The sequence below is a fragment of the Thamnophis elegans genome, chromosome 9 (genome assembly GCF_009769535.1).
Source record: "Thamnophis elegans isolate rThaEle1 chromosome 9, rThaEle1.pri, whole genome shotgun sequence".
In the NCBI taxonomy this organism is placed as follows: domain Eukaryota; kingdom Metazoa; phylum Chordata; class Lepidosauria; order Squamata; family Colubridae; genus Thamnophis; species Thamnophis elegans.
Window position 1 is genome coordinate 71,583,887 of NC_045549.1, and position 9,704 is coordinate 71,593,590.

Genomic DNA, 9,704 nt, shown 5'->3' on the forward strand with positions numbered 1-9,704 from the left:
AAGCTATTCTATTGGTCGGTTGCTCTCACTGCTAGGAAAGTTCTCTTCTAGGTTGCTTCTCTCCTTGGTTAGCTTCCAATCATTGTTTCTCACCTTGCCTTTTGATGCTTTGGAAAATACTTTGATTCCCTTGTCTTTGTGGGAGCCTCTCAAATATTGGAACAGTGATATCATGTCCCCCCTTACTCCTTCTTTTCACTAGGCTAAACATACCCTGCAACCGTTCTTCATATGTTTTAGCCTCCAGTCCCCTAATCATTTTTGTTGCTCTTCTCTGCACTCTTTCCAGAATCTCAGCATCTTTTTTTGTATCGTGGTATTCCAAGCGTGGTTTTTTAACAGGGGACTAGTTGCATGGAAAAAATATAAAGCTAAGATAAGCTTTATAAGATAATTCCCCAGAAACATAATTTCTAAAGTTGGATTCCCCCCCCCGTTACCAGAGGGAGCCCCCTTGTGGAGTACTGTGAAGCCATTACCATGGCAGCTCCACTGTGCTGTACAGTAGAAGCCATTTAAGACAGTTCAGTAGAAGCCATTTTAAGGCACAACAAGCTGTATCTTAACAGAACACACGCACCAAGGGGTGTTAGGGGTGTCTTAACCCCATAGTACTTTTTTTCCCAGAGAGTAAGTCATCTGTGTACCAAGTTTGATTTAAATAGCTGGAGGTTTTCCAGAGCTATGCTGGAACACACATTCACACTCAGAGAGACAACCCTTTTTTTTTTGTATACTGGTTCATATGTGTATGTGCTTCTGCCTGCCTGCCTGCCTGCCTGCCTGCCTGCCTGCCTGCCTGCCTGCCTGCCTGCCTGCCTGCCTACCTACCTACCTACCTACCTACCTACCTACCTACCTACCTACCTACCTACCTACCTACCTATCTATCTATCTATCTATCTATCTATCTATCTATCTATCATCTATGCATATACATATACATCAATGGTGGGTTGCAGGCGGTATGTCCCGATACGGGCATACTGGTGCCTGGCCGGAGCACTGTGTACTGTTCCAGTATGGTGCTCCGGAGGGCCCATCCAACTGCCCAAACTCCTTACCTGTATTTGAGCTCTCGGCGCTTTTGCGCATAGAGCACACGGCGCCTGCGCAATGCTCCACCGTACTGGTTGCAATGGGATCTGAAACCCATGATTGATACACACACACACACACACACACACACACACACACACACACTTCTTGCCCCATTTGTTAAGTGAATCACAGAGTGTTTAAATTATTAACATGGTTGTTTATGTGAATCTGGATTTTCCCATTGACTTTGCTCATCATGATCCCCGGATGCTTCAACCATCATAAATGTGAGTCAGTTGTCAATCATCTGAATTTTGATCATGTGATGATGGGAATGCTACAAGTGGTGCGGTGACCTAAAGGTGGAGCTCTTGCCTCTCAATCGGGAGGCTGTGAGTTCGATCCTAGGCAGAGGCAGATAGTTCTCTTTCTGGGCACAATTAGAATATACTATATCTGCTGCAAACTCCATTGGTGACAAGAAGGGCATCCGGCCAATAAACACTCAGCTGCATTCAGTTGCTCTGACTCCACCCCTATGCAACAGATTATGGGATTATGAAAAGACAAATATGGGGTGTTACATTTTTTACATCAGTGTGAAAAATGGTGACAAGTCACTTTTTTCAATGTCATCGTTAACTTCGAACGATCACTAAATGAACTGCTGTAAGTTGAGGACTACCTGTAGTGATGCAATAAGGAAACATAAAAAAAACCAAACTATATCCAGAAGTGGTATTCAGCAGGTTCGGACTGTTTCTGGTGAATCGGTAGCGGAAATTTTGAGTCGTTCAGAGAACCGGCAAATACCGCCTCTGGTTGGCCCCTGTCCTGCCACCCCCATCGTTTCCTGACCTATATTCCCTTGTTTTTTACCTCAGCTGATATGCATGGCAGTGGATTGCCGTGCCTCAACTGAGGTAAAAAACGGAGGTAACTGTTTTACCTCAACTGAGGTAAAAAGAACCAGCTCAGCTGATTCCCGTGGCAGTGGATTGCCGTGCCTCAACTGAGGTAAAAAACTGAGGTAACTGTTTTACCTCAACTGAGGTAAAAAAAAACAACATCTCAGCTTGCCAGGACGGTCTTTGAGTGTTGCACCTGCACTCTCATAGAAGCGGTAGGAAAAGATTTGGAATCCCCTCACTGACTATATCTGCAGATCTGTAGGAGAGAGAAACAAGGGAGAAATGGAAAATGGCTTCTTTGCTATTTGTACTCCCTCTCCGACACGCACCATATGCTAGCTGGCTTTTTTCTGGAGGTGAAAAGGAACAAGCTCGCCGAGCAAGTGACAAGATGTTTCATTGTTTTCTTTCCTTTCCCTTCCATTTTCAGCTCAGATCTCGCAGCTGCTTCAGAGGTGACAAACAATTAATTTAGTGCCCAGCTGTTAAATATTTACTATCTTTTGATACACTGCTCAAGATTCGCTTTGGCAGATATAATTATGGCTGAAAGAGGAAAAGGGAGCGGAGGTAGATTTGTAGAGTTATCGCCTTTTATTCCTCATCTTCTGCCTAAAGTGGCTGACTCAGTCAAGAAAGATTAGGAACGCTTACACACAAAACACAACAATGCACACAGGCAAATCTCCCTGGCATAATTCAGCCAGAATCACCTGTATTTAATGGCACTTGGGAACCGGCCTATTCAACCCTATTTGATGAACTACCAAATTCTGGGTGATATTTAGAGAGTAATAAATGTTAACAAGGGATGTGGTAGCTCAGTGGCTAAGACACTGAGCTTGTCGATCAGAAAAGTCGGCAGTTTGGTGGTTCGAATCCCTAGCGCTGCATAACAGAGTGAGCTCCCGTTACTTGTCTCAGCTTCTGCAAGCCTAGCAATTCAAAAGCATGTAAAAAATGCAACTAGAAAAAATAGGAACCACCTTTGGTGGGAAGGTAACAGTGTTCCATGCATTGAGTCATGATGGCCACATGACCACGGAGACGTCTTCGGACAGCGCTGGCTCTTTGGCTTTCAAACGGAGATGAGCACCGACCTCTAGAGTCAGGAACAACTAGCACATATCTGCAAGGGGAACCTTTACTTTTAAATGCTAACATGCATTTGTTTGAGTGAACAGGGCTTATATACTCTGGACCCATGATAGCAAATCTGTGGCACGCATGCCAATAGTGGCACGCAGAGCCCCCTCTGTGGGCATGCCCACTCTTGCCTGTTGCTTTTTTGGTTTCTGGTGCATTTCTAGAGCAGTGATGGTGAACCTTTTCAGCACTGAGTGCCCAAACTGGAATACGCAAACTGCACATGTACACGCCGGACCCCTGAAATTTTAAGACCAGCTGGCAAGTGTGCATGTACGCTGACCAGCTGGTCTTCGCCTGTGCTGAGCCCCATAAACCCGAAGATCAGCTGACTGGTGCACATGCTCTATATGAATATTGGTATAATATATAGAACAGCTTAAAGATTTATACCTTGTATTGGTTCTGGGAAGTCGGGGGGGGGAAGGTTGGGGGGTTGGGGGGGAGGGGGGAAGGGAGCGGAGTTTACTAGGTTGGAGGAGGGGTGTTGGATTTTAAGGTATTATGATTGCACATGTATACTGCTATTTTTTCTTTTTTATGTATATTGAAATGGAATTATAAATACCATCAACACAAAAGGGAGTTTGCTCAGAAGCTGAAATACACCAAGCGAATTAGAGGAAGAGTGGGAAGCAGAGGAGAGAAGAAAGATAGGAAGAGAGGGACAGAAGAGAGAGGGGGGGGGAAATGAGGTGTATAAGGAGGAGTGGTAAGGGGAGAGAGGAGAAGGAGAAAGGAAGGGGAAGTAGACTAGAAAATGATGGAGGGAAGAAAGGATGTAGAGAGGGGGGGAGAGAGGGAAGAAAGTGTCGGATAAGGTATAAATATGGTGTATGGAGAGCAGAAGAGCCAATAACTGGTTTTTTTTTGGGGGGGGGGTAGTTGATGGTAAGATGAATTGATGTAATTACTTAATAATACAACATGATATTGACTATGTAATAGTATACATGTGACTATATTCTATGAAAATGGAAAATAAAAATTTTCTATGCAAAAAAAGAAGAAGAAAGAACAGCAATGTATATAATTGGAAAAGAAGAATAATGAAATAACCACTGCATAATTATGAGTGATACCAAGGCTGGAGCACTGTAAAAGATTGAAAATATGGTGTAAATGTTGAAACAAGTTCAATTAAAATATTGTTTTTTGTTTTTTTTAAATGCAGTGATTCACTTAGCAACTGTGGCAAGAAAGATGATCAAAGGGAGCAAAACTTATTTAAAAAACTGTCTTGCTTAGCAATGGGAATTTCAGGATCCATGGTAAGTTGTAAGTCAGGGACTACCTGTATTATATCAATAAGAAACTATTTTTCTAGCCAACCGGAAGAACAAATGGTGGTGTTACTAGTTATGTTTATTATTGTTATTATTATTATCTGTCTGGGCAAGATCCTTTTTGTTCCAAGATGTTAGACAGTGACAAACAATCTAATTTAGCCCAGGGGCTAGCCTGAAAAAAACAACCCAGGGTTCTTGAAATGGATTGTGACAACTAGGGGTACACAACTCATCACAGCTAACACACCATGACCAACTTGCAGCAGCCAACTCGGTGCGGAGAAAGTTAACTGAGAAATGTTGGTGTGCGAATTTCAGTTCTGGTTTTGCTACACTGCAATCCACTTGGCTATTAGTAAAAATATACCTTCCACTACAAATGAAGTCAAGGGTCTTTCTTAATTGAAAGAGTTTAAGAGTTTAAGAGTTTATTAACATTTATAGGCCGCCCTTTTCCCTGAGGGGACTCAGGGCGGCTCACATAAAATCAGGAAAGGGGAATACAAACAATGACGTAGACACACATAAAGTAAAAATAATGAGCAACATTCATTCATCATTCGGGAGGGGCGGCTATCTTTGTCCCCAGGCCTGACGGGCTAGCCAGGTCTTAAGGGCTATGCGGAAGGCCTGGACGGTGGTGAGAGTACGAATCTCCACGGGGAGCTCGTTCCAAAGGGTCGGAGCTACTACTGAAAAGGCCCTCCTCCTTGTAGTTGCCAGCCGGCATTGGCTGGCAGATGGAATTCGGAGGAGGCCCAATCTATGAGATCTAATTGGTCGCAGGGAGGTAATTGGCAGAAGGCGGTCTCTCAAGTACGCAGATCCACTACCATGAAAGAGCAGGTCTTTCTTTAATTATTCAAATCAATGATACTATTTCTTTGATATTAGTGTAATTCTTGTCCTGCAGCGTGTTGCATTGTGATGTTCTGACCCCCGGCTTCCTTAGAAAACATGAAGCAAAGTTCTGGTCCTGAGAAAACTTTTATTACCCGACTGTGAATTCCTTTCATTCACAATCAGCAAGGCTTTAGCAAACAGTCTTTCAGAGGAATGTTTATTCACACGCACCTTATCTCGTTTGGAGCGCTGCCAGATAACTAGTTTCCAATCTCAGGGCAAAGCAATATTTGACACAGAGTCTCTTATAATCACAAACAGTACTTTCCACTCTTGACACCACCAAATGAACAAATTGTTTCCTGCAATTCCTCACCATTCGTTCCTCTTTTGTTTCCTCTGGAGGGACCAATCATCTCGAAGGTGTGGCTTTATTCTTAAGTCAACCCTGCTTTCGTAGTTGTTCTTATCTTCTGGCAGCTCTGTGCATGCACACACTGGGAACAGGCTCCAGCTGTTCTTCCGCCTCACTGTTATCCAGCTCTCTCTCTGCCTCCAACACAGAGCCCTCATCTGAGCTAACCTCAACTCCCAGGACTGGCCCATGTTCCTCCCCAACCTCCTCACTGTCTGGCTCTGCTGCCAGCTTTTCTGGCCACCGGTGGGCCACAACATATGGCAAGTTGGCTGTGATGAGTTGTCCCACAGTGAGTTGACCATGGCACATTACCATGGTGACGTTTGCCCATGCAAAGCTGTCCTACACCCCTTTTGGAATGCTACCACCCACAATATTAGAATAACCCAGTTAACCACGATCCATAATAAAGATAATCTTAAACACAAAAGTGAGATATCAATAAACATTGATGGAATGAGCGCGATTGTAAAACATGTTCTTTTCTTTTCCAGCTGTGGTTGATCAAAATCCTCCACCAAGACGTATTAGCATTAACAAATGAATAAAAGCACACTGTGATAGCCATGAGTGTCATGGGGTGCTGAAAATTTGCTTTTCCTGTAATTTAATGGTCTTATTTACTAAATACTCGCATATTCGCCTTCTCTGCATGCCTCAGAACGCAACCGTTTGTAAATTAGAATATTATGAAGTGATTCTCTCTCGTTTTTTTTTCCGCCCCTCTCTGTGTCTGTCTCGCTTTTCAACATATTTCCTTACTTAAAATAAATTGTTGCCTAAATGACACATCCAACTTATCTCAGGGGACAAACGCAACAAAAGAAATGTCTCGGGTTAAAGGCTGTTTGGTGAGAAAGCTCTTAATTACTCTTCAAGTAACAAATGATGCATCATTTATACTTTTTTCACTTCATAGGTTGAAATGACTATATGACTAGAACCCTATTGCAGTCATACTCGACATTAAAAGGATGGAAATGTGAAACTTGAAGAACATTGAAGTAGGAAATCAACAGTTTAGACATCATTAGCATCTAAAGAAGAAAATCCACTGTAGTTGGCATTTGTTTTTCCAAATAACCTCTCTCTCTCTCTCTCTCTCTCTCTCTCTCTCACACACACACACACACACACACACACAGTTGTATTTGTGCTGATAAATAAATAAAGAGAGACTAGTATAGATCTATTTCAAGCTATTTAGATCTCATCAGCTAGCCATACCCTTACTGGGATTTGAACCTGGGCTATATTACATACTAGGCAGACTTCTTAGCCATTAGGCCACAGGATCTTATCCGTTATCAGCGATATCTATATCTATATCTATATCTATATCTATATCTATATCTATATCTATATCTATATCTATATCTATATCTATATCTATATCTATATCTATATCTATATCTATATCTATATCTATATCTATATCTATATCTATATCTATATCTATCTATATCTATATCTATATCTATCTATCTATCTATCTATCTATCTATCTATCTATCTATATCTATGTATCTATCTCTATCTATCTATCTATCTATCTATCTATCTATCTATCTATCTATCTATCTATCTATCTATCTATCTATATCCTACAAAGATCATCTTGCATAATCCCTTGTTATGCAAGTATAAAAACTAGGAACCACCTTTGGTGGGAAAGTAACAGCGTTCCGTGTGCCTTCAGCATTTAGTCATGCCGGCCACATGACCATGGAGATGGCTTCGGACAGGACTGGCTCTTTGGCTTTGAAACAAAGATGAGCACCGCCCCCTAGAGTCAGGAACAACTAGCAGATATGTGCGAGGGGAACCTTTGCCAAGTCTAAATGCTATTGCTAAAATTCTCTATATCCTTACTTATATTGAAAGAAATGTATGTGATGTTTGTTTCCTTCTCTGTTGTCTATGTTTCTAGTCATCGCCTAGGTTTCTAGTCACTCAATGTGTCCCCAGGATGCCCTGGGACAGGGAAGGAAGTGTAACTTTAATTATTTAAGATTAAAGTCTCACTCAGAGACATCAAGCTAGCGTTTGAGGGCACAGTAAAGATAAAGGTTCTCCTTGTACATATGTGCTAGCCATTCCTGACTCTAGGGGGCGGTGCTCATCTCCATTTCAAAGCAGAAGAGCCAGCGCTGTCCAAAGATGTCTGTGGTCATGTGGCCAGCATGACTCAACTCCAAAGGCACATTCCCACCAAAGGTGGTTCCTATTTTTCTACTTGTATTTTTACATGCTTTCGAAATGCTAGGTTGGCAGAAGCTGGGACAAGTGATGGGATCTCACTGCGTTACGCGGCACTAGGGATTCGAACCACCGAACTGCCGACCTTTCTGATCAACAAGCTCAGCATCTTAGCCACTTAGCCACCATGTCCCTGAGGGCAAGAAAAAGCAAAGATGTTGGCCACGAGACTTAGGAATCCTAGATGTTATTTCAAAATATGCTTTCCCCTCTACAAACATTTGGCTTGGAAGCTATTTGCAAATCTTACAAAATGTGAACAGCATCCAACATCTGATGTGCTTCTCCCTCGTCGAGAAGACAAGTCTGAACATGCAGAATGAAACTCAGGAAATGCAACTCGGCTTGGCATATCCTTCATTCTGAAATAAAGTTATTTCTAGTCCCCGTAGCAGGAGTTAGGCAGGCATTTACGTGAGACAACATATAGATCTCAGTTAGAATTTTCTCGTTTCATGTTTTCATAGCAAGCTGTTAAATATAGCCACATGTATCCTAAACCAGTAGAAATATTGCAAAGTGAAATGTAACAGACCTTGAAATGAATCAATGGCTATTTGCTCCAGGCTTTTTTTTGTCTGCAACCAAGTTTAAAAAAATATATGTTTCTCCTCGTCAAAACAAGTGTTCTGGCCCAGGCTTCTTTAGAAAGCAAGACGCAAAATCTTGGTCCGGACAAAACCTATTTTATTTACACGACTGTGAATTCCTTTCATTCACAGTCAGCCAGGCTTAACAAACAGTCTTTCAGAGGAGTGTTTATCCACACGCACCTTATCTCATTTGGAGCACTGCCAGATAACTAGTTTCCGACACAGGGCAAGGCAAAACTTGGCACAGTCTTGTATAGTCACACACCGAACTTTCCAATCTTGACACAACCGAATGGATGAATTGTTTCCTGCAAAAAACCCACTCCCCATTCGCTCCTCTTTTGTTTCTTATGGGAGGGGCCAATCACCTCCAAGGTGTGGCTTTACGCTTAAGTCAACCCTGCTTTCTTAGTTGTTTTTTGTCTTCTGGCAGTTCTGCGCATGCGCACACTAGGAACAGGCTCCAGATGTTCTTCTGCCTCACTGCTGTCTAAATCCCCCTCTGCCTCCCACCCAGAGCCCTCGTCTGAGCTTTCCTCTGCCCCCAGGACTGGCCCATGTTCCTCCCCAACAGGAGTGGGATTCAAATAATTTAACAACCGGTTCTCTGCCCTAATGACCAGCTGGGTAGGCGGGGCTCAGTGGTCATGTGATTGGATGAGTGTGGCCAACTCAACATCATTCACATCGATGGGCGCTTCGCCTTAGCTGTTGCAATGTAATAAGGGTTACCAGAGAGGCAGTTTCTGTAAGCAGGTCAATAAAGATGAGGCTAGAAACAACACCAGAGTGTTTCCTTCCTGCCTTCCTTACAGGATTAGCCCTGTAAAGTGGGGGGAAAAAAACAAAAGGAGATTTCTTCTAACAACCGGTTCTCTGAACTACTTAGAAAGTTAACAACCAGTTCCCCCTGATAGGTGCGAACTGGCTGAATCCCACCACTGCTCCCCAACCTCCTCACTGTATGACCCTGCTGCCATCTTTGCTTGCCGCCCAGCAGGCCACAACAACGTTTCTATGGATTATCAAAATTAACTTCTCCCTTGCTACTTCCTGAGACTTAATCCCAATTTAAATAATTGCTAAAAAAAACCAGCCAAACAAAATTCCCAGATGGAAATTTGGAATATTTTTGTTCCTCTTTGAGACTAGAGGTGGTGAATGTGGAAAGCTCAGCTGCATTTCAAATTTGCTATTTTTTTCC